Source organism: Grammomys surdaster, unplaced genomic scaffold (assembly GCF_004785775.1).
Source record: "Grammomys surdaster isolate TR1022 unplaced genomic scaffold, NIH_TR_1.0 255, whole genome shotgun sequence".
Classification (NCBI taxonomy): Eukaryota; Metazoa; Chordata; class Mammalia; order Rodentia; family Muridae; genus Grammomys; species Grammomys surdaster.
The window spans coordinates 900065-922918 of NW_021604696.1; positions in this window are offsets into that span (position 1 = coordinate 900065).

A 22854-nucleotide genomic window follows, 5' to 3' on the forward strand; every position below is an offset into this window, starting at 1 on the left:
AAAATTTGTTTGTGATAATCATCTTAAAAACAGCAGAGTTTGAATGAACGGATGCATTTGTCTAGGGTGGTAGCTAGCAATTTAATATGTACATTATAGTGTCTTGTTGAGGATTTATGCAGCAGTGGGAGAATACATGCCAGCTGAATTAACGAAGTGATTGTGTAAGCAATGAACGTCATTTTCACTAAACTGGATTTGACCAATTGCACGACATTCTGTCCAGTAAACTTGAGATTTATAATGCTTACCACTATAAACAATAATGAAACAGCAGAGAAATTCAATATCTGACATTTTTATTTGTATATTCCATTTTTTTACTAATCAATGCTTAATTCACGAATATATTTCATGTTTTTATTCCTTCAGTTGTAAAGTTTTGTACAATCTTCTCTAGATGAAGTAAATGTTCACAGTGAATACGGACTTACACCACCTACCATTGAGGTTGAAATTTTTTGTGAGGAAACTATTCTAAACATATACGAAAGCCCATAATTAAATTGCATATAAAGTAAAATAAAATATGGTACCTCATCTTGGGAATAAGGATTTTTTTTATCTATTAGTTTGATTAAAATACAACATTTGGCTTGTTTAATGAGATGTGACGAAAAACTACATTTATCATAGCTCCTGGTGGGTCTAACAGGAATGCTTAACAATCATAGGAAATGAATCCTCATCATGCATGCAAATAAATATCAAACGATTATTACATACATGATTGGTGGCATTTATTGGATGCTGGATGTTATAAGTGAAATAACATCTTTAGACTCTGAAAAGTGCAATTATGAGATAACACTTGCACTTGTCTCTCGAGACCCCTTACACCAGTCTGGATGCTCATTTCAAATGCTGCATTTCAAACTCTACTTTGGTGGCTATGCCCTTCCACTATTTTAACTGTTGCTCCAATATCCCCAGAATGATCCCTGAAATGCTACAGTCAAGTTGTTCTCTTTGCAGAATGTAAGAAAATATATTTTTAAAAAAGTTATTGTATTTTGCCACTGAGATGTGGGTGTCACTGTTTACTCTACTGTAACCTAACTTGCAATGATGGATTTCAAAGTATCAGGCAAAGTTATCTACAGAATGCAGTGTTGGTATAATTGCTTAAAATGTTATGAACTACTTCATTGTACTTTGGATAAAATGTTTTGAATCTTCTCTAAAATTATGGTTACCTGCTGAGGGAAGGTTACACTTCAAAAACAAAGCCAGTGATCTCAAATTCAGAGAAATGCGTTTTTTTAAAAAAGATGAGAAAGCCAGCACTTGACAGTTCAGGGAAAGATGCTTGGCAAATGTGACAGAACCAGAGTAAATTGTGTGCTGCAGCAGGCATTTACAGGAAGAAGCTGGTAGGAATTGGCTACACTAGGCAATAACAGAAAGTCAATGGAAAATGAGAAACTGACATCCATTTAAAGTTCTTAGGCACTGTGCTAAGCAGTTTGATTTTATTGGGTAGGCAATATGATGGATAAGGAAAGTGATTGTACCTGTGACAAGAATTGGAGAAGAGGTTTTGGACTTAAGTCACTCAGTCGATTATTATGGTAGTCTGGCAAAAAGCTAAGGAGATTTTTCTTCCTAGAAGAGCATAAGATGGTGTATATCTCCCTCCGATCAATGGGCTTGCTAGAGAGCATTATCCAAAGGTCATGTTTATTATATTATCATCCTCTTGAGTTAATTTTGACTACTTGTTGGTACAGGGGAAATATTAAACATCAAAACCGCTAAGCAATATGACATTTTATATGTGGCACGCATATGTATTCATATATAACATAAACTAAAAATTAGTTGAATAAAATTCCAAGACAACTTATCATGGCAGTTGAGGACATCACTACATGAAAACAACAGTTATTCATTGTTTGCTTATTTATTAATTAAATGTGTCCCTTGAAATTTCATACATCCATGCAATGCATTCTGGTGGCACTCATCCTGTCCTTTCCTCATCTTATTCCTTGTCTTCTATACCCCTCTTTCCCTATAATTTCAACATTGCTTCCACATTCATGTATTCTCTTGTACATAGAAATTTAAGAGCATCAATTAGAATAAATAATGATTACTAGAATATAGGAAGAGTCACGCTGATTGTAATCCTAGATTAACTTTGGATTGAGAAGGATACAATCTGTGATCAGTGTACAGTGCACACCTGCAGAAATACCACAGGAATTAATATGCACAATAAATAAATGTTAATTAAACAGTTGATATTTAAGAGAATTATGTTGTAGTTGAGTCCTTGTTCTTTCTCCCAACCCCATGTTCCCAGAAATAAGACTTAGACTCAAAATATATTTACAAATTCCTTGGCCATATAACTAGGCCCTTTTCTGACTAGAATCTTAAGATAAAGCATTTATTTTAACCTACATTCAGCCATGTGGCTAGTTACCTGCACTCAAGTACCATGTACCTGTCTCCTAATATCCTGGGCTCCCTAAGATATGTTGTCATTTTAAGTAATGATTTACATATAATTATGGTCTTGGATAGGGAAGAAACAAATAAAAGAGTTTAGATTCAGGGATATCTTTTATCTTTCCTTACTGTCTTTTAAATAACGCAGAAGGAGTTGAGAAGAAAAAGAGTATATTAACCTATAGAGACAATAAAATAGAAGGTTAGATTATTGAATCTAGTCAAGTTAGAGCTATTTGCTATTTTCAACGAAGGTAATTTTTGTTACATTGGTACAAAATGTTATATATTGATACAGATTTAAAGTTTTCATTGGTATAAATTTTAAGGTTAATTTTGTTGCAATATAATGTATGAAAATTTCTACTCTTGTATTGGTATTATGTCTGTGCAACTTATTTAAAAATATAAGATTTAGTCCAGTCCTTTCAATAGCTGCTATTACAAACTGTTTAGGGTATTTAAGTAATGAAAATTGATAGTCAGTCAAAATCATCTTCAATGTTAGATACTAATTTGAAATTATCACAAAAATATACATCTTGGGATGACCAGATAATAGGTATTTGGAGACAGGCAGTATTTTTTTCAGATATACTATAAATAGATAGATGGTCTCAAAAGCATCAGAGGCTTAAAGAATATATGTTTATTAATTTAAGGTCATTTTTGGCATTGAGACATGTCAACCTCTGACAGCAACCCATTCAGCTTTGGAAAAGAGGATGAGCAACAAAAAAAAAAGAAAAAACTCCATATAGAGTTGTTCAATTATGCCAAGCTAGTCACTGAGCAAAGAAAATGCCCTAAATTCATCTACTGACAAAACGCTGTTCAAAAGAGACAAATAGAGATAGGATAGTTGATTGCCAAGCTCTGCAAATACAGGGTAAGCAAGCTCTTCATAACTCATGCTTTACACACAATATGTGAGATATTCTGGGCCAGAAGACCAAAGATAGATGCTCCAACATTATAGAAAATATTGGAGACTACCCAGATATTCAGTCATCTCTGTCATTTCTACAGTTTTGGAAGCTGCATTCCTGTGCTTCCTGCATACTCAGATAATATTTTTTCCTTCTCAAGTCTCTGATGGGGTTGAAGACTAGATAAATATATAGTCTCACAATTAAACTTAAGTTGTTTAACACTTAGAAAAAGGGTTTCGATCTATGAGAATATTTTTGAGTTAATACAAATTAGTGTAAAACTGATTTAAATGCAGAACTCTGAAATCAACAAGATGTGGTAGATACTAAAACACTATCTCTTGAGTTTCCAAATACAAATGAACTGGACTTTTCAAATGTACCTCTTTTCTAATAATTTACATAATTGTCTCATAATAGTCCCTACTAGGTATTGCTTATTTTTATAAGAGGCTTGTTATTCAAACATAAAAGGGAATTTTGGAACTTTATTCTATTGCTATGTATTATAATGCTAAATACTGGCCCGAAAGGTCTGTTTGTCCCCAGGGATGAGGAAATCTTCACATACACCTTGCTCTGTAATTTAAAACTATTGATTGAATAAAGATACCTACAACCTATAGCTGGACAGAAGAGAGGAAGATGGAATTTTGGTTCCAGGTCTTTGTATCTAATGCAAGAGAAGGAGGTGATAGGAGAAGTTGGTATGGTGCAAGTAAATCATGAAAATAAGGCCATGAGAGCTGGCTAGTTGAAGTACAAACAACCCAGGCAGAACATCACAAATTATAACTTAGGGTTATTGATACTGAAGTAGATACTCATAGCTCTAGTGTTTTCAAAGTTTATCATAAAAATCAATGTTTTTCATCTTTTATCTTGGAACTGAATGACTGAAGGTAGATAGATACCCCCAATTAAATAGTTTCAACAACAGAGATAGATGGTTCCAGATGGAGCCCGGTGTATCTAAGTTTTTAGCTTTAAGAAAATCAATTTTCTATAAATGATACACAGAAATCTATAGAGATCTGAAGCCAAGATGTTAAAAATTTTTGAGTTGGTACACACACATTAATAGGTGAAAACACACACACACACACACACACACACACACACACACACACATACACATACACATACATATAATTTGTAGTAGTTTCCTTTAGAAAACCTTTTAAGATATCACAGAAACTGTCAGGCTGTAGAAAGGCATCCTGGGGTGTTTGGCCACGCCCCCAGAACCCAGAGACCTAACATGCAGTCTCATCTCCATTTCACTTGTATGGTCAGTCACATAAGGCACAGGTAGAGGTCGTGACTAACAGGCCTCTGCCTTAAGATTTACATATTAATGAATTACCTAAACTCCAGGGGGCATAGCTAACTAAGTCTTCCCCTCCCTAGCTCCTCCTCTTTCCCACTCCCCAATATAAGGGAGCCCTTCCTGGCATTTGCCAGTGGTGTACATCATCTAGATACAACTATCATCATGGACAATAAACTTTCATCTTGGATTCCACGTGTCTCCTGGAACTATGGACTTTCTTGTGTAAGTGGGAAACTCACCCACCAGAAAAAGCCTTTCAGCTCCCCCACCGCAGCAGCCCACAGGACTCCCTCCCCCTTCAGCAGCGATCTGCGGGACTCCTCCCCTACCGTTTTGGTATGTGCTGAGTCCCTGCACCACTGCTCCCGGGACCCTGCCGAAGCCACGGCGGGAGGTTGGTCCCAAGACGCCCCGCCCATGCGCAAGTTCATAACCATCAAGAAGATAATATTAAAAACTGATGTGGTAGATACAGAATCCCATATCCAAATATTAGGTGGAGCTCTTTGAGGAGTCCTGAAAAGGAGGTGGAGGAAGAATAGGGGACCCATAGAAGTCAATAATATCACAAGAAAACAAGAAAACAGCCTACAGAATCAACTATCCTGTACACAAGTGAGTTCACAGAGATCATGGGACAAATATGGTGCTGATCTAGGTCCTATGCAAATATGTTATAGTTGTGTATCTCAGAATTCTTGTGGGATTCCTAACTGTGAGAATGAGGGCTGTCTCTAGCTCATCTGTCTGGCTTAGTGACCATTATCTTCACATTGGTTTGCCTTGTCCAGCTTTAATTGGAGAATATATATCTGATCACTTTCTATCTTGTTATGCTGTATTTAATTGATGCCTAGGTGGGAGCCTGCACTATTCTGAGAAGATGTGAAGTAGGAATGATTCCTGGCAAAAGAAGAGATAACAGGGAGAGACTGGAGAAAAGTAGGGAGGACTTCAGTGAGGATTTAATATATGACAAATAAATAAATAAATGTTTAAAAACTAAAGCTATTCAAGGGCAATATGCTACAGAGAAATAAATGTAACACCAAGGATTTCATGTTAGGTCTATGATGTAAGCAAAGTCTTTATTGGTCAGGTTAGAACAACAAAAAATGGAAAGCCAAATCTCTTTTTCCTAAAGTGTACTGTGAAATATTTAAAGAAAACAGTACCATATCTGACACATATAAAACAGACTGTTATATGTGGCATTGAAATTCATAGCAGATTCTCAAGTGGAGGAATTCCATGGAGAAATGTAGACACTCAAGTGACTTGGGACTTGGTGCATGATTTTTTGGCAACTGCCTCATACCTAATTATTGTTTTAACTTTCTTTTAAAGCTGAGTGCATTTCGTAATAAGCAACTATAATAAAAGACATAACCATTCTAACATTTAAGACAAAGGTTATAAATGATTTTTAAATTTTTATATTATACTGTTTGCATTTTGATATTTTTATTTTCTTTAAGATATCTTGAAATAGATTACATATAATATAAGAAATATATAGTGATATAGGGCATTTAATATAAAATATAATATATAACACAAAAAATGTATAAATAATATATGTTTATGTATGTGTTTATGTAGACATATTGACTATTTGCTTCTTATGTACATAAGCAGTTTTATTTTAAGCCAGAAACATAGAATGAACTTGCTGCATCATGAGAGATACTATCATTTCCCAGCTTTACAATTTTTGAAACACATGGCATTGTCACATTTCATAATATTTCCAAAATAGGTGTTTTTAAATATCTCAATGATAAAATGATGTACCGATAATATTGATGCCTACATTATTTTTGTGTTATTGATAATTGTGTTTTGTATCCGTATATGTGCACTGACTGTGTGGCTTTCTATTTTTTTCTTGTTGAACTATAGAAAATTGTGTCTTTCTACATTCAACATACAATAATGGGTTTTTTTTTTTGGTCAGATATATATTTTACAACTGTAATCTTGCTGTTTCCTTTCCATACTTTCAAAAATAAACAGATTGTCAAAACTTTAAATATAAATTCACATGTTTATAGTTAAATGCATTAGGATAATTAAAATGTGTATGTCGTATATGAAAATGTCAATTGCAATTATTAATTATTAATGCAAATACTTTTCTAAGGAAACATTTTTTAATATTAAAATTTTTGAAAAGTCACACAGTGACAAAATTTGTTGATCATGGTTAATTTCACAACCAAGCAGAGTACTGTCTGACTCATCAAAATGTTCAAAATTATTGGTTATAGATTTGAATTCCAACTTTGGACTTTCTATTATTGGTTCCTACAGTATATGGATTATTTTGTCATCTATTTCTATACAAAAAAAATATGTAATACCACTCTTTCTTTCACCTTAGTCAATCAAGAACCAGATAGTGTTATTTTAGTTCTTTCTCTTTTTTTTTTTTTGATATTATGATATCACTAGTCACTATGACATTTCCATTCTCCTTTCTCCATTCTCAACCTCCCATGTACCCCTCATTACTCTCTTTCACATCCATGGCTTTTGTTTTTACTGATTGTTGTAATCTATGTATATTTATGAATTCACAATATAATTTATTCGGTCTGTATATTGTTTTGTGTATTTGATATTACCGCTGACCATTTAGCATTAGACAATCAGTTGATGTGATTTGCGTTGAGAAATACTGTTTCTCCACTCTCAGCTTTCCTTAGTTGCATGTAGGTCTTTGTGCCATGATCTCTACCTTATTCATTTTGGTATGCCTATTTTTGTCCCTGTTCAGCATGTGTCTAGGCAGTGTTGTTGGTGAGCCTTCATGGGTACATCTTCTGAAATTGCTAGAAGACAATATCTGTCAGCAAACTCCATGATACTCTGGGTTACCATTTTTCTGCTATCTCTTTTACATTGTTTCCTGAACCCTGGGTACTAAAGTGTTTTTGTACGTATCCATTTGGACTGGGATCCTCAACTACATTTTGATTGGTTGTAGTTTTCTTTAATGTCTCTATCTGTTGCAAAGATAAGTTTTCTTGATGTTACACATATACTATTAGGTGACTTTAACAACAATAATTTAGAATATACATAAAATGTTTGATGTAGGTTGTCCTGCAAGATCCATAACATAACTAGCACTGGAGAATTGGCTGCATTTCCAGTACCAGGATAGTTGTCTTCTTGTTCATAGGACCTAAAGGTCCATTAGAGAGCTATTGCCTATCACCATGGTATGTATGCCACTATGACACCCTTAATGTTATTGTGTCATGCTCGTTGTTGTGGTTCTTTAAGTGTCCTAGCTAGATAGGCCTGGTGGTTGCTTCCTTCCTTTGGAAGCTTGCATGGTATCTTCTGGTACAATCGAAGTTAGTCCTCGGGGAGGAGGCATTTAGGTCATTTTCAGCTCAGGGAGTTCAGGTCACTGACTCTAAAGTACATAGTGTCTTCACCAATAGAGACTTAACTTCCACCTCTGGGGTGGGCACAACCAGTAGATACATCCTATAATATTTTGAGAGTCCCTGGGACTATAATGACAAAGTCATAAAAGACTTTTCATGTCTCATGTTATTAGTGTATATAATTTAATTTAAACGGAATTGTATTACTTTCCTCTCTGTTTCTTCTTTCCAGTTCCTCCCACATACCCTTTTTGAAAGCCTCCAATGGCTCCAACTCTCAAGGTGATATCCTTTTCTGCCTTGATCATTATTGTACCATGTTTACATGTATCATATATATATATATATATATATATATATATATATATATATATATGCTATGTGTATATGTTTCCATGTATATATGTGTCTTAGAGTTTCTATTGCTGTGAAGAGACACTATGACCATCACAACTCTTATAAAGAAAAAGGTTTTATTGAGTCTGGCTTACAGTATCAGGATCTTAGTCCTTTATCATCATCATGGCAGGAAGCACGCAGCATACAGGCATGCATGGTTCTTGAGAACAAGCTGAGAATTCAATGTCAGGATCATAAGGCAGTAAAATAGAGAAAAGCCACACTGGGCATGGCTTGAACATCTGAAAATTCAAATGATAAACTTCCTCTAACAGAGCCACACCTACTCCAACAAGGAAACAACTCCTAATAGTGCTATTGTCTAGGAGCCTATGGGAACATTTTCTTTCAAACCACCACAGTACAGATATATGTGCATATCTGTTTTTGTTGTTTGTATATGCATGATTACAAGTTTGACCACTCTGATTAAACAAGTAATAAAGTGGTTCATCTCAGGGAAACACTCATTCTCCTCACAACTGTCATTAGTTTTTTTTGTCTTTTGTCTATGATTGGGACCCTATAAAAATTTCCCCCTTCTTCATTAACATGTCCTTTGATATTGCCATTGTTCCCATATTATTAATGCAACAATATTTTGGATAGACTGCTTCTAAACCAACATATAGTGATTTCCACAGTAATATAGATAATCAATAGTACCCTTAGTTGGCTCTCAGACATTTAGGTTGAGCCACTATTATTGAAGAAGTCATACAAAAAGAACATAGGATGAATATGATTGATTCAATCTCGATCTGATATTAAAGCTTCCATAATTCCAGAAATTATTACAAAAGTAACAAAAGGAAGAAGATTAGCCCATCCTATTCACCTGCAGAACTTATGAGGTAGCCTAGCACTATATGCATAGAACTGCAATGTTTGGTCCTCAGGTGTTGACGGTAACCAGCAACTGTCTAGCTGGACTTATGATTCACCCAACAAGAGCAAGACTATGCCTAGTCCTGAAAACCTAACTAGATTCCTATTGTTAATGAGGTCATGGACATTACAAAAATTTCTATTACAGACACTTTGCTAGAACAGCATAAATTCTTACCATATTATGTTGTCTTTTTCTATGGCATTCATTCTGACAGGTGCAAGGTGACATTCTATTCTGATCTTCATTTGCATTTTTCTGATGGCTAATCATGCTGAACATTATTTCCATTCTCATATTGACCACTGTGTCACTGTTTAAGAAATGCCTATTTAGCTCTTTGAAGACTTATTAATTGGATTATTTAATTTTGTGCTATTGAGTTCTTTGAATTTCTTATATAGTTACAATATTAACTTCATGTCACAATTCCAGTTTCTAACTATTTTTGCACTGTGTAGTTTATTTTCTAACTGTATTGATTGTTTTCTTGGCCTCCAGAAATATTTTAGTGTGACATAATGCCATGTAATTTTCTTCTGCTCTTTTAGCTGTTTCTTCTGTCATCATATTAAAAAAAAAAATTACCCAGAACATTGCCACTAAGTTTTAAACAACATATCATTTCTTTTAGAGCTTTGAAAGATTTAGATCTTATATTTAAATTTTGAATCAAGTTTGGGTTCATTTAGGCCACTTGAAATACAGGTCCAATTGTACTTTCTGCATATAAATATCCCATTTTTCAACACTGTACATGGAAGATGCTTTCCTTTTTTATTGTGGTTTTGACAAATCAATTGATCATAATATACAGACTAGTGCCAGGACAGTTTGTTTTATTCCCTTTCTGTGTGTGCAATGCTGTATTGGTGTGAAGCTGTCAGATTATAACATTTTTGTGATAGAGTTCTGATTAGTCCTGGGTAGCTACCTGGTTCACACTTTTCAATCTAGATTGCTTTAGATTTGCAGGGATTTTGTATAATTTACAAATCTTACAAAACTGTTTTTCTGAGCAAGGTCTCTTAAATCTACAAGTCACTTTGCTGTATGTTTTAAAGAATTTCACCTTATAGCATAGACCTTCTAGTCTATGAGATCTGGTTATCTTTCAATCTTCCAAATCTTCTGTTAATGCTTGTTTTGTTTCATTTTTGATGCAAGATCTTTCTCTTACTCAGTTAAATTTACTCAACAATGTTGTATTAGTTTTAGTATCCTCCAAAGTAGATTTCTTCTCATATTTTCTTTTTGTGTATTTCAGTCAACAGACAGAATCAATGCTGATCATATATGTGGATTTCTGTAAACTGAATCTGTCATTAAATCATTTGCTTTTGCCAATATGTTTTGGAGGGGGAGTGTCTAGGTTTCTTTTTGCCAATATATACTATGATTATGAAAACTACAAGACTAGCTTTCATTTGTTCTCAACCCTTTGATCAATTGCTTGTTAATTGTAGAAATCCATCTTGAAATTCCAACAATGTTAAAAGATCAGGTAAAGAGTTGAAAATTATGTTTAATTAAAATGCATTTTAAATGTATTAATAAAATAATCATAAGAGATTCTATTATTCAACTGGGAGAGACATGCTGCTCTAAATTAATAGCAACACATCTGGAAAATTAGGAACATCTTTTTGTGATTGAATTAAACATGAGTTACTGAGGGAGACTATTTGCAAATGGTAGGACTAGGTGCTAGCATTTATAGTAGTAGCATTTGCATTTTATTTTAATAGAAACTAAACAGACAATACACATCAGCAAATAGCTTTTAGATCTCACTAAATAGCCTCACTATTCCCAAATGCATAGTGTGCCGACATTATCATAGAAATGCAATGGCTTCTAGTGAATCGGCAGTATTACAAGGCTGCCTGGTTTTATACTTGTTTTTGTTTCACTGAGTAAAGAAGAATGATATATGTCAGCAGATGAGCTTTTTCACTCAATATATATTTCACGTATGTTGTCATTACCAATTTACTAAGCATGATGTATAACCTGTCAAATTATTTTTAAGAATAAATATAAACACAAGGGCTTCTTAACATGGATCAATAGGGTTATACTAAATCTGAAGAAAAAGAAAGTCATTTAGGAACCTCCAAGAGACACAGAAATGTCTAAGTTTCCTGTATTTTTTTTTCTTTCTGTAAAGCGGTTACTCACAATAAAAGAATCAGTGTAATTATAATAATAATAATAATAATAATAATAATAGGCAGAAATGATACATCATTATTTCATCATCACCAAAATATGTTTTCTTCAATAATTTATGTTTAAAGTACTGGGAATCTTAGAGCTTATCACTAAAGCTCTGTGAAGTCGGTAACATTCCTCATATGAAAAGCAGCCGAAGGTAGACAAACTCCATAGAAGTCACCTCAAGAATGAAATTGAACCATTTCAGAGCACACACATTAAGGAACCATAGCAAATTCATTAAAATTTTACAATTGTTAGTTATATTCACCACAGTGAACCCTTCCCCCTTCAAAGTTTGCCCACACAATACATTAAAAACTATTGGTAACTAGACTACGGTTCTCACACTCGCTGATGTCAAAATCACACTCTTCTCTTAGTGTGAAATTCATGAATGGTCCGTTGGAAATTTTATGTACCTTCGGCAGGCCTGTGTCAAGTTGTGCCACTAAGAATTTGTGTCACACAATAGATCGAGTACAAGAGCTTTATTAGGGGAGTGGAGAGAGTGAAAGGTCATATATGAGTGTGAACTGGGGAAAAGAGATGACAGACAGACAGACAGACAGACAGACAGACAGACAAAATCAGGAAAATCAGAAGGAGAATAGCAAGAGAGACAGAGGTGGATGAGCTGTTCCTGCCACACCTGACAGCCATGATGGATGACGTCTCTGAGGGCAAGCCACTGGAAATGCCTGATTACTACCACATACTAGGCAAGTCCTAATGTACTGTGCTGCATTCCCAGACCCAAATGAGTACATTTAGAAATGGAAAGTAATATATTTAAATTAAACGAAAAGCAGCCTGTCAACACAGGATAAAGTCAGTTTTAAAGAAAGTTTCTGTGAAAGAAACCCACTGATACATTCAGTAATTCTCATCATTGCTTTTCCTAAGCCTAAGTTCTTGCATAAATATACGGGGCTAACAGAAAAGTAGCCTTGTACGCATCCAAAGCTCAGAAAAAAGGCATTCAAATTGGATGATTCTTGAATTTTTCCCCGAGCTTTGAAAGCATGCAAGGCTAGTGTTCCATTAACCCTAAATATTTATGCAAGAAATGAACACTTAGATAATTCATGGAACAGCTTAATGAATGAATTGTAATGGAATTGGCATTATCATCCTTAGTAAAAAGAACTCTAAGAGTAAGAGAGGTCAAAAAGTTAAATTTTCTTAAACAAACTTAAAAAAAAGGGCTTTTATACACACTGGCTGAAAGTGGATAAGGATCTTCATATATCTTCTCAATGTGCCAATACCATGTGCTTCCAACCTTTCTAAATGCCTAACTCAGAAAAATTTGGGACATATGCCTATAGTAAATCATTTTTAATATGTTTGAATAACAAGAATTTTCTCTTTCCATGTAAGATAACATTTTACCTTGTTCCCAAGTAAAACTAGTAACTATCAACCAGTAGTTACACATATGTCATAAAAGTTAAATAAAATCTGTTGTAACTACAAGCTAATAATAGCTGCTATTAATTTTATAGTAAGGATGGAACGTGAAATGTGATACACCATCTCTAAAATCACACACAGAATGAGAATGAGCTAATACTGAAATTAAGCTTGTTTGCCAGTTAAAACATTTTTCTGCATTATTTCTATAATCAGGGCTGTAAACTGAAGATTTTTATAGTTATTTTAGAATGTAAGATGACATGCAATCACAGTTTTGTTTGGCAGAAGATTTTCATGGTAAATCAAGGAAAATAAAGATCTTCCAAAATTGAGAAATGGAAAATTGTTTTGCCAAATTTACTAAATGAAGCTATTAGGTGTCAGTATTAAATTCAAAGAGAGTAGCATGAAAAAATAAAACCCCAATGGCAATTTAATTCATTAGCAAAGTTCTGTGGAGGTGGCTCAGTGTGTTAAATGCTTGCTTGCCATGTAAACAGGGCAAACTAAGTAAAGCCAGAGATAGTAAAATACATCTTTAATGTCAGCTCTCCTCATGTGGTGAGAAGAGAAGCCCTACAAATTTATCTGCCAACTAATCAGGCATAAGCAGGAGCAAGAAAGAAGAAAGTCAGTCTCAAATTAGGTAGGAAATAAGGACCAATACCCAGATGAACTGTGGCACACAATGCCTGACCTTGAACTGTACACATGAATGTACACATACTAACACATTAAAAATGCAAATCAGATAAAAAATAAAATTATTGGCATAAAGCAAAAATTTTCAATAAAAACAATTTTAACCTAAAACCATGTATTATATACTTTATAAATATTGGGATTATTCTTGAGATGGAATTTTTAACATTAAATATTAATATTCACAAAATAATTACTCTAACAAGAAGTAAAATTGATATCTTTGCTTAAGTTTATTGTAAGCTAAAACCTAAAGAATAGTTCACAATGAGGTAGTTTATAACTCATTTTTGACAAAAACAACAAAATATACTTAGAATAAAGTACCAAATCCTGGAAAAGTAAAACAAGGAAAGGAAGCTCATCATCACTTCTAGTTCATATTTTTAATTGGTGTTGCTAGTAAAGATAATTAGCTAGTAAGACACAATAATGATTCAACACAATAGAAATAATACGCAATAAGAATTTAAAGCAGTAGAAAGCAAAATTTCACAACTTACACCTAACGCAATATTAAAAGTAAGAGTCCTATAGCTTGTTCAGAATGTAATAGTCAACAGCACAATATGTGCCAAACCAAAGAATTAAAGAGACAATAGTGCTAAACTTGGGAGGAGAATATAGAAGGGTAGTCAAGGAAAAGTTGTAGGTTCAGAGTGGGTAGTAGACATTATTTAAGCACTCTCCTGCATTCATGTATGAATCTACTGAAGATATACAATACAATTATATATGTATACATATATGTACCTACATATATAATTTTATTATATACATTATTTATATTTTTAAAATATTCTATATTATACACATATATATATATATGTATATATATATATATATATATATATATATAAAATCAAAATACATTTGACCTGACATCAAATTCATAACACTTTTGTTAGAAAACTTTGATTATAAGTACATAAAAAATTTTTAACTATATAGAGTTTTAGAAATCCTAGTAAAATTGAAACACTACTGTGTCTATGTATAGGAAATAAAAACAAGAAGGAATTAAGTAACTCCCTTAAAGAAATACAGGAGAGTACAAGTAAACAGATAGAAGCCCTTAAAGAGGAATCACAGAAATCCCTTAAAGAAATGCAAGAAAACACAAAGAAGGAATTAAACAAAAACATTCAGGATCTGAAAATGGAAATAGAAACAATAAAGAAAGTTCAAAGGGAGACAACCATGGAGATAGAAAACCTAAGAAAGAGATCAGGAGTCACAGACGCAAGCATCACCAACCGAATACAAGAGATAGAAGAGAGAATCTCAAATGCAGAAGATACGGTGGAAAATATTGACACAGTTGTCAAAGAAAATGAAAAAAGCAAAAAACTCCTAACTCAAAACATCCAGGAAATCCAGGACACAATGAGAAGACCAAACCTAAGGATAATAGGTATAGATGAGAATGAAGATTCCCAACTTAAAGGGCCAGTAAATATCTTCAACAAAATCATTGAGGAAAACTTCCCTAACCTAAAGAACAAGATGCCCATAAACATACAAGAAGCCTACAGAACACCAAATAGACTAGACCAGAAAAGAAATACCTCCCGTCACATAATAATCAAAACATCAGATGCACAAAACAAAGAAAAAATACTAAAAGCAGTAAGGGAAAAAGGTCAAGTAACATATAAAGGCAGACCTATAAGAATTACACCAGACTTCTCACCAGAGACTATAAAAGCCAGAAGAGCCTGGACGGACATCATACAGACCCTAAGAGAACACAATTGCCAGCCCAGATTACTATACCCAGCAAAACTCTCAATCAATATAGATGGTGAAACCAAGATATTCCATGACAAAACCAAATTTGCACAATATCTTCCCACAAACCCAGCACTTCAAAGGATAATGGATGGAAAACGCCAACACAAGGAGGGAAACTACAACCTAGAAAAAGCAAGGAAGTAATCTTCCAACAACCCCAAAAGAAGATAACTATACAAACATAACTTTACCTCTAATAACAAAAATAACAGGAAGCCACAATCATTTTTCCCTAATATCTCTTAACATCAATGGTCTCAATTCCCCAATAAAAAGACGCAGACTAGCAGACTGGATACACAAACAAGACCCAGAATTTTGCTGCATACAAGAAACACACCTCAGTGACAAAGACAGACACTACCTCAGAATAAAAGGGTGGAAAACAATTTTCCAAGCCAATGGTCCCAAGAAACAAGCTGGAGTAGCCATTCTAATATCAAATAAAATCGACTTCCATCCAAAATTAATCAAAAAAGATAAGGAAGGACACTTCATACTCATCAAAGGAAAAAGCTACCAAGGTGAACTCTCAATTCTGAACATCTATGCCCCAAATGCAAGGGCACCTACATACATAAAAGAAACTTTACTAAAGCTCAAAACACACATTACACCTCACACAATAATAGTGGGGGATTTCAACACCCCACTCTCAGCAATGAACAGATCATGGAAACAGAAACTAAACCGAGACACTTTGACATTAACAGAAGTTATGAACCGAATGGACTTAACAGACATCTATAGAACATTTCATCCTAAAACAAAAGAATATACCTTTTTCTCAGCACCTCATGGTACCTTCTCCAAAATAGACCATATAATTGGTCACAAAACAAGCCTCTACAGATACAAAAAGATTGAAATAATCCCTTGCCTCTTATCAGATCACCATGGAATAAGACTGGTCTTTAATAATGACAAAACCAATGGAAAACCCATGTGCACATGGAAACTGAACAACTCTCTACTCAATGATGACTTGGTCAAGGAAGAAATAAAGAAAGAAATTAAAGACTTTTTAGAATTCAATGAAAATGAGGACACATCATACCAAAACTTGTGGGACTCCATGAAGGCAGTGCTAAGAGGAAAACTCATAGCTCTAAGTGCCTACAAAAAGAAACTGGAAAGAGCACACACTAACAAGTTGACTGCACAACTAAAAGCCCTAGAACAAAAAGAAGCAAATACACCCAGGAGGAGTAGAAGGCAGGAAATAATCAAACTCAGGGCTGAAATCAACCAAATAGAAACTGAAAGAACAATACAAAATATCAATAAAACCAGGAGTTGGTTCTTTGAGAAAATCAACAAGATAGATAAACCGTTAGCCAGATTAACCAGAGGGCACAGAGAGAGTATCCAAATTAATAAAATCAGAACTGAAAAGGGAGACATAACAACAGAAACGGAAGAAATTAAAAAAATCATCAGATCCTACTACAAAGGCCTATACTCAACAAAACTGGAAAACCTGGATGAAATGGACAATTTCCTAGACAGATACCAGGTACCAAAATTAAACCAGGAGCAGATAAACCATCTCAATAGTCCCATAACCCCTCAGGAAATAGCAGCAGTCATTAAAAGTCTCCCCACTAAAAAAAGCCCAGGACCAGATGGTTTTAGTGCTGAATTCTATCAGACCTTCAAGGAAGACCTAATACCAATTCTCTTCAAACTATTCCACAAAATAGAGACAGAAGGAACACTACCCAATTCGTTCTATGAAGCTACAATTACACTCATTCCTAAACCCCACAAGGACCCAACAAAGAAAGAGAACTTCAGACCAATCTCCCTTATGAACATCGATGCAAAAATACTCAATAAAATTCTAGCAAACCGAATCCAAGACCACATCAAAACAATCATCCATCATGATCAAGTAGGTTTTATCCCAGGAATGCAGGGATGGTTCAATATTCGGAAATCCATCAATGTAATCCACTATATAAACAAACTTAAAGAAAAAAACCATATGATTATCTCACTAGATGCTGAGAAAGCATTTGACAAAATTCAACATCCCTTCATGATAAAAGTCTTGGAAAGATCAGGAATTCAAGGCCCCTACCTAAACATAGTAAAAGCAATTTACAGCAAACCAGTAGCCAACATCAAGCTAAATGGAGAGAAACTTGAAGCAATCCCACTAAGATCAGGGACTAGACAAGGCTGCCCACTCTCCCCCTACCTATTCAATATAGTACTGGAAGTCTTAGCCAGAGCAATTAGACAACAAAAAGAAGTCAAAGGGATACAAATAGGAAAGGAAGAAGTCAAAATATCGCTATTTGCAGATGATATGATAGTATACTTAAGTGACCCCCAAACTTCCACCAGAGAACTCCTAAACCTGATAAACAACTTCAGCAAAGTGGCTGGTTATAAAATCAACTCAAACAAATCAGTAGCCTTCCTCTACATGAAAGATAAACAGACTGAAAAAGAAATTAGGGAAATGACACCCTTCACAATAGTTGCAAATAATATAAAATACCTTGGTGTGAATCTAACCAAGCAAGTGAAAGACCTGTATGACAAGAACTTCAAGTCTCTGAAGAAAGAAATTGAAGAAGATCTCAGAAGATGGAAAGATCTCCCATGCTCATGGATTGGCAGGATTAATATAATAAAAATGGCCATCTTGCCAAAAGCAATCTACAGATTCAATGCAATCCCCATTAAAATCCCAACTCAATTCTTCACAGAGTTAGAAAAGGAAATTCTCAAATTCATATGGAATAACAAAAAACCTAGGATAGCGAAAACTATTCTCAACAATAAAAGAACTTCGGGAGGAATCACCATCCCTGACCTCAAGCTGTACTACAGAGCAATAGTGATAAAAACTACCTGGTATTGGTACAGAGACAGGCAGGAAGATCAATGGAATAGAATTGAAGACCCAGAAATGAACCCACACACTTATGGTCACTTGATCTTTGACAAAGGAGCTAAAACTGTCCAGTGGAAAAAGGACAGCATTTTCAACAAATGGTGCTGGTTCAACTGGAGGACAACATGTAGAAGAATGAAAATTGATCCATTCTTATCCCCCTTGTACAAAGCTCAAATCTAAGTGGATAAAGGACCTCCACATAAAACCAGATACACTGAAACTAATAGAAGAGAAGGTGGGGAAAAGCCTCGAATACTTGGGCACAGGGGAAAAGTTCCTGAACAGAACTCCAATGGCATATGCTCTAAGATCGAGAATTGACAAATGGGACTTCATAAAATTGCAAAGTTTCTGTAAGGCAAAGGACACTGTCAATAGGACAAAACGACAACCAACAAATTGGGAAAAGATCTTTACCAATCCTTCATCTGATAGAGGGCTAATATCCAATATATACAAAGAACTCAAGAAATTAGACTCCAGGCAACCAAATTACCCTATTAAAAAATGGGGTATAGAGCTTAACAAAGAATTTTCAACAGAAGAATCTCGAATGGCCGAGAAGCACCTAAAGAAATGCTCGGCATCCTTAGTCGTCAGGGAAATGCAAATCAAAACAACCCTGAGATTCCATCTCACACCAGTCAGAATGGCTAAGATAAAAAACTCAGGTGATAGTAGATGCTGGCGAGGGTGTGGAGAAAGAGGAACACTCCTCCATTGTTGGTGGGACTGCAAGATGGTGCAACCACTTTGGAAATCAGTGTGGCGGTTCCTCAGAAAATTGGACATAGCATTACCCGAGGATCCAGCTATACCACTCCTAGGCATATACCCAGAAGGTGCTCGAACATATAATAAGGACATATGCTAAACTATGTTCATAGCAGCCTTATTTATAATAGCCAGGAGCTGGAAAGAACCCAGATGTCCTTCAACTGAGGAATGGATCAAAAAAATGTGGTATATTTACACAATGGAGTATTACTCAGCTATTAAAAACAATGAATTTGAGAGGTTCCTAGGTAAATGGATGGAACTAGAAATTATCATACTGAGTGAGGTAAGCCAATCACAAAAGAACACACATGGTATTCACTCACTGATTATTGGATATTAGCCCAGAACCTTAAAATGCCCAAGATGCAACTCACAGGCCACATGAAGTCCATAAAGAATGAAGACCAAGTGGGGGTGATTTGGTCCTTCTTAGAAGGAGCAACAAAATACTCAAGGGAGCAAATATGGAGACAAAGCGAGGGACAAAAACTGAAGGAGGGGCCGTCTGAAGACCTTTCCACCTGAGTATCCATCCCATGTGCAGTCACCAAAGGTAGATGCTGATGTGGAAGTCAGGAAGTGCATGCTGATAAGAGCCTGATATGGATGTCTCCTCAGAGATCTTCAAGAGTCTGACATATTCAGAGGCAGATGCTCACAACTAGCCATTGAAGTGATCATGGGGTTCTCAATGGAGGAGTTAGAGTGAAGACTGAAGGAGCTGAAAGGATTTGTGGCCCCATGAGGAGAGCAACAATACCAACCAACCACAGCTCCCAGGGTCTAAACCACCAGCCTGGGAGCACTTATGGAGGGATCCAGGGCCTTAGCTGAATATATAAGAGTGGAGGGCCCTGCTGGGCACAGGTGGAAGATGAGATCCTTGACCTCATGAAGGCTGGACGCCCCAGGGGGTGGGAGTTTTGAGGGTGGGGAGGTGGGAGTGGGGGGGTAGATAGAGGTTACATCCACAAAGAAGAAGGAGGAGGTGTGAGGGGATTGGGGGTTCCTGGGTGGGTGGGGGATGGGGTAAGGGGACAACATATGAAATGTAAATAAAACATCCAATAAAAAAATTAAAAAAAAAAAATTTAAAATTGCAAAAAAAAAAGAAAACTTTGATTATAAGTACATAAAAAATTTTTAACTATATAGAGTTTTAGAAATCCTAGTAAAATTGAAACACTACTGTGTCTATGTATAGGAAATAAAAACAACAGAAATGTTGCAATAACTTATGCTTTTTTGTATAAAGAATGCAACAGAAATCAATTATGAAACTGAGTTTTATGGTGTTTAATAAGGTGTTTGCAAATGTAAGTATCCCAATTCTAATTTAAAAAGTCACTAGCAAAGAATTATCAATATCCGTCAAGAAGAATGAGCAGGTGTCTGGAGGTGGTATGTACTTTTAATTCCAGTACTCAGAATGCAAAGGCAGGCATGTCTTTGGGCTAGAAGCTAGCCTGGTCTACAGAGTGAGTTCCAGGACAGCCAGGACTACACAGAGGCTCCATCTAGCTGTAGATGGGAGCAGGTTCTGATACCCACAGCCAGACATTCAACAGAGAGAAATTGTGTAAATTAGAGGTCTCCATCCAGTCCCTCTTCTTGGAGCTCAGGGAATGCCATGGAAAGGGGGGTGAAAGATTGTTGGAATTAGGAAGAATGGAGGACACCAGGAAAACATAGCCCACTGAATCCATTAAGCAGGGCTCATAGGACCTCACAAAGACCGAAGTTGCTAGGATGCAGCCTGGATGGGTTTGTATCAGGTCTTCTGCATATGATATGGCTATTAGCTTGGTGTTTTGTAGGAATCTTAACAATGGTGTTGTGTTTCTATGACTCTTTTCCTTCTCTTAGGGCTTTTTTCCTCTTTTTCTCTATTGGGTTGCCTTGTTCAGTTTCAATTAGAGGACTTGTCTTGGCTTATTGTATCTTGGATTTTTTTTTCCCTTTTGGCTGTTGACTCTAGGAGGGTTGTTGTTTTCTGAAGAAGAAATGGAGGGGGAGTAGATCTAAAGGAGAGAGGAAGTAGGAGAGAGCTGAGAGGAGTGGAAGGAAGGGAAATGGTGGTCTGACTGTATTGTATGAGTGAAGAATCTACTTTAAATAATAATAAAATTTGAAGCGGTTGGCTCTGAAAAAGATTCACATTAGGAGAGAATGTGAGACATGACATATAATGCTCATGAATACAGAAATGTGTTAGCTCTGCTGTTATCCTTCAATAATTAGTATATATCCCAGGAAACGAATGACAAAGAAAGGTTGAAAATATTCTATGCAGCAGCAGAGCTAAGAACTTTTCTTATAAGCAAATGTCAATAGATGTGCAGCAGGATTATGTTTTTATTTGCTCTAGAAGCACTCCCTAAATGTGCACTAAACAAGTTCTTCATAGAGTTTTCTATGAGGAACTAACAATGCATCATCATTTGAAAATGAGGAAATCTTACAGTTATAGATGTACTTCCTTCCCAAGAGGTGGAAAATGTTCAACTACCTGACTAGTTCTACTGAAAACTTTCTTCCAGTACTATTTTCTGGAGAACTGCTTGGATTCATTACTTTTCCTTTGAGTAAACAGGGGAGTCTCTGGAAATTTAAACACTGTAGTCTTGACTTTTACTATCAGTATTCTTAGTTGTTTTGCAAGTTTTATACTATAAAACAAAAAGTGGTTATATACATATGGCATTAATTTTCAATTCATGGACCAAGTAATCCAGAAAAAAATCGTAAGAGAATCAAATGTCATTATTTATCTTGAAATATGTTTCTTCCTTAAAAGAATGTTATTGTCTAGTTTTTCAAAATTGTCTGCAAAAAAATATTATCAGAAACATGTGGATGCTACTTCTAGACATTAGGAGAAAGCAGGGTAAATTCTGGGTCCCTATTTTCCTCCCCTGTTATTAGAACATATTAAGGGAATTTCAGTGAATTAAGTAGATTATGTAAAGTCATATGCTAAGGGTAATTACCCCATGCAGAACATGGATGTAAAATTATAAGCATAGAAAGTACTATGCAATGATAAAACCCATGCTTCCTTTCTAGAATAATACAACTTGTGAAAAACAGTATATCTAGAATAAAACATGTATAAAAATTTCTAACTTTAAAATGCATGGAGAATGTCAATATTTATCAATTACTTAACAATAATCAAGAAATCAAAGTTAAATATCTTGATATGTCAAATGAAGATTCATATGTCCTTTATTATACTACATGTTTTTTCAACTTAAAACAATGTTGAAGTAAATCAAGACTCATCAAAAAAGTAGAAACATTTGTTTTGTTGGTATATAATGTTTGTATGCATGCAAGTTCACAAATATACACTTCAGGACTTAAGCTGTTTATTCTAAATCACAATTATTTTCTCATTTTATTTCACATAAACCAATTCTATATAGTAGAGGAAGTGTCTTAGTTATTTTCTATTTCCAAAACAAAACACCAATAAAAGAACCAATAAAAGAAAGCATTTAACTTGGGTCTCATGGCTCCAGAATGTTAGAATTAATGATGATACAGGAGACAGCATCTCAGCAGGTAGGTAGATATAGTGTTGTAGCTCAGAGCTTACATGCTAAGATAACTAGAGA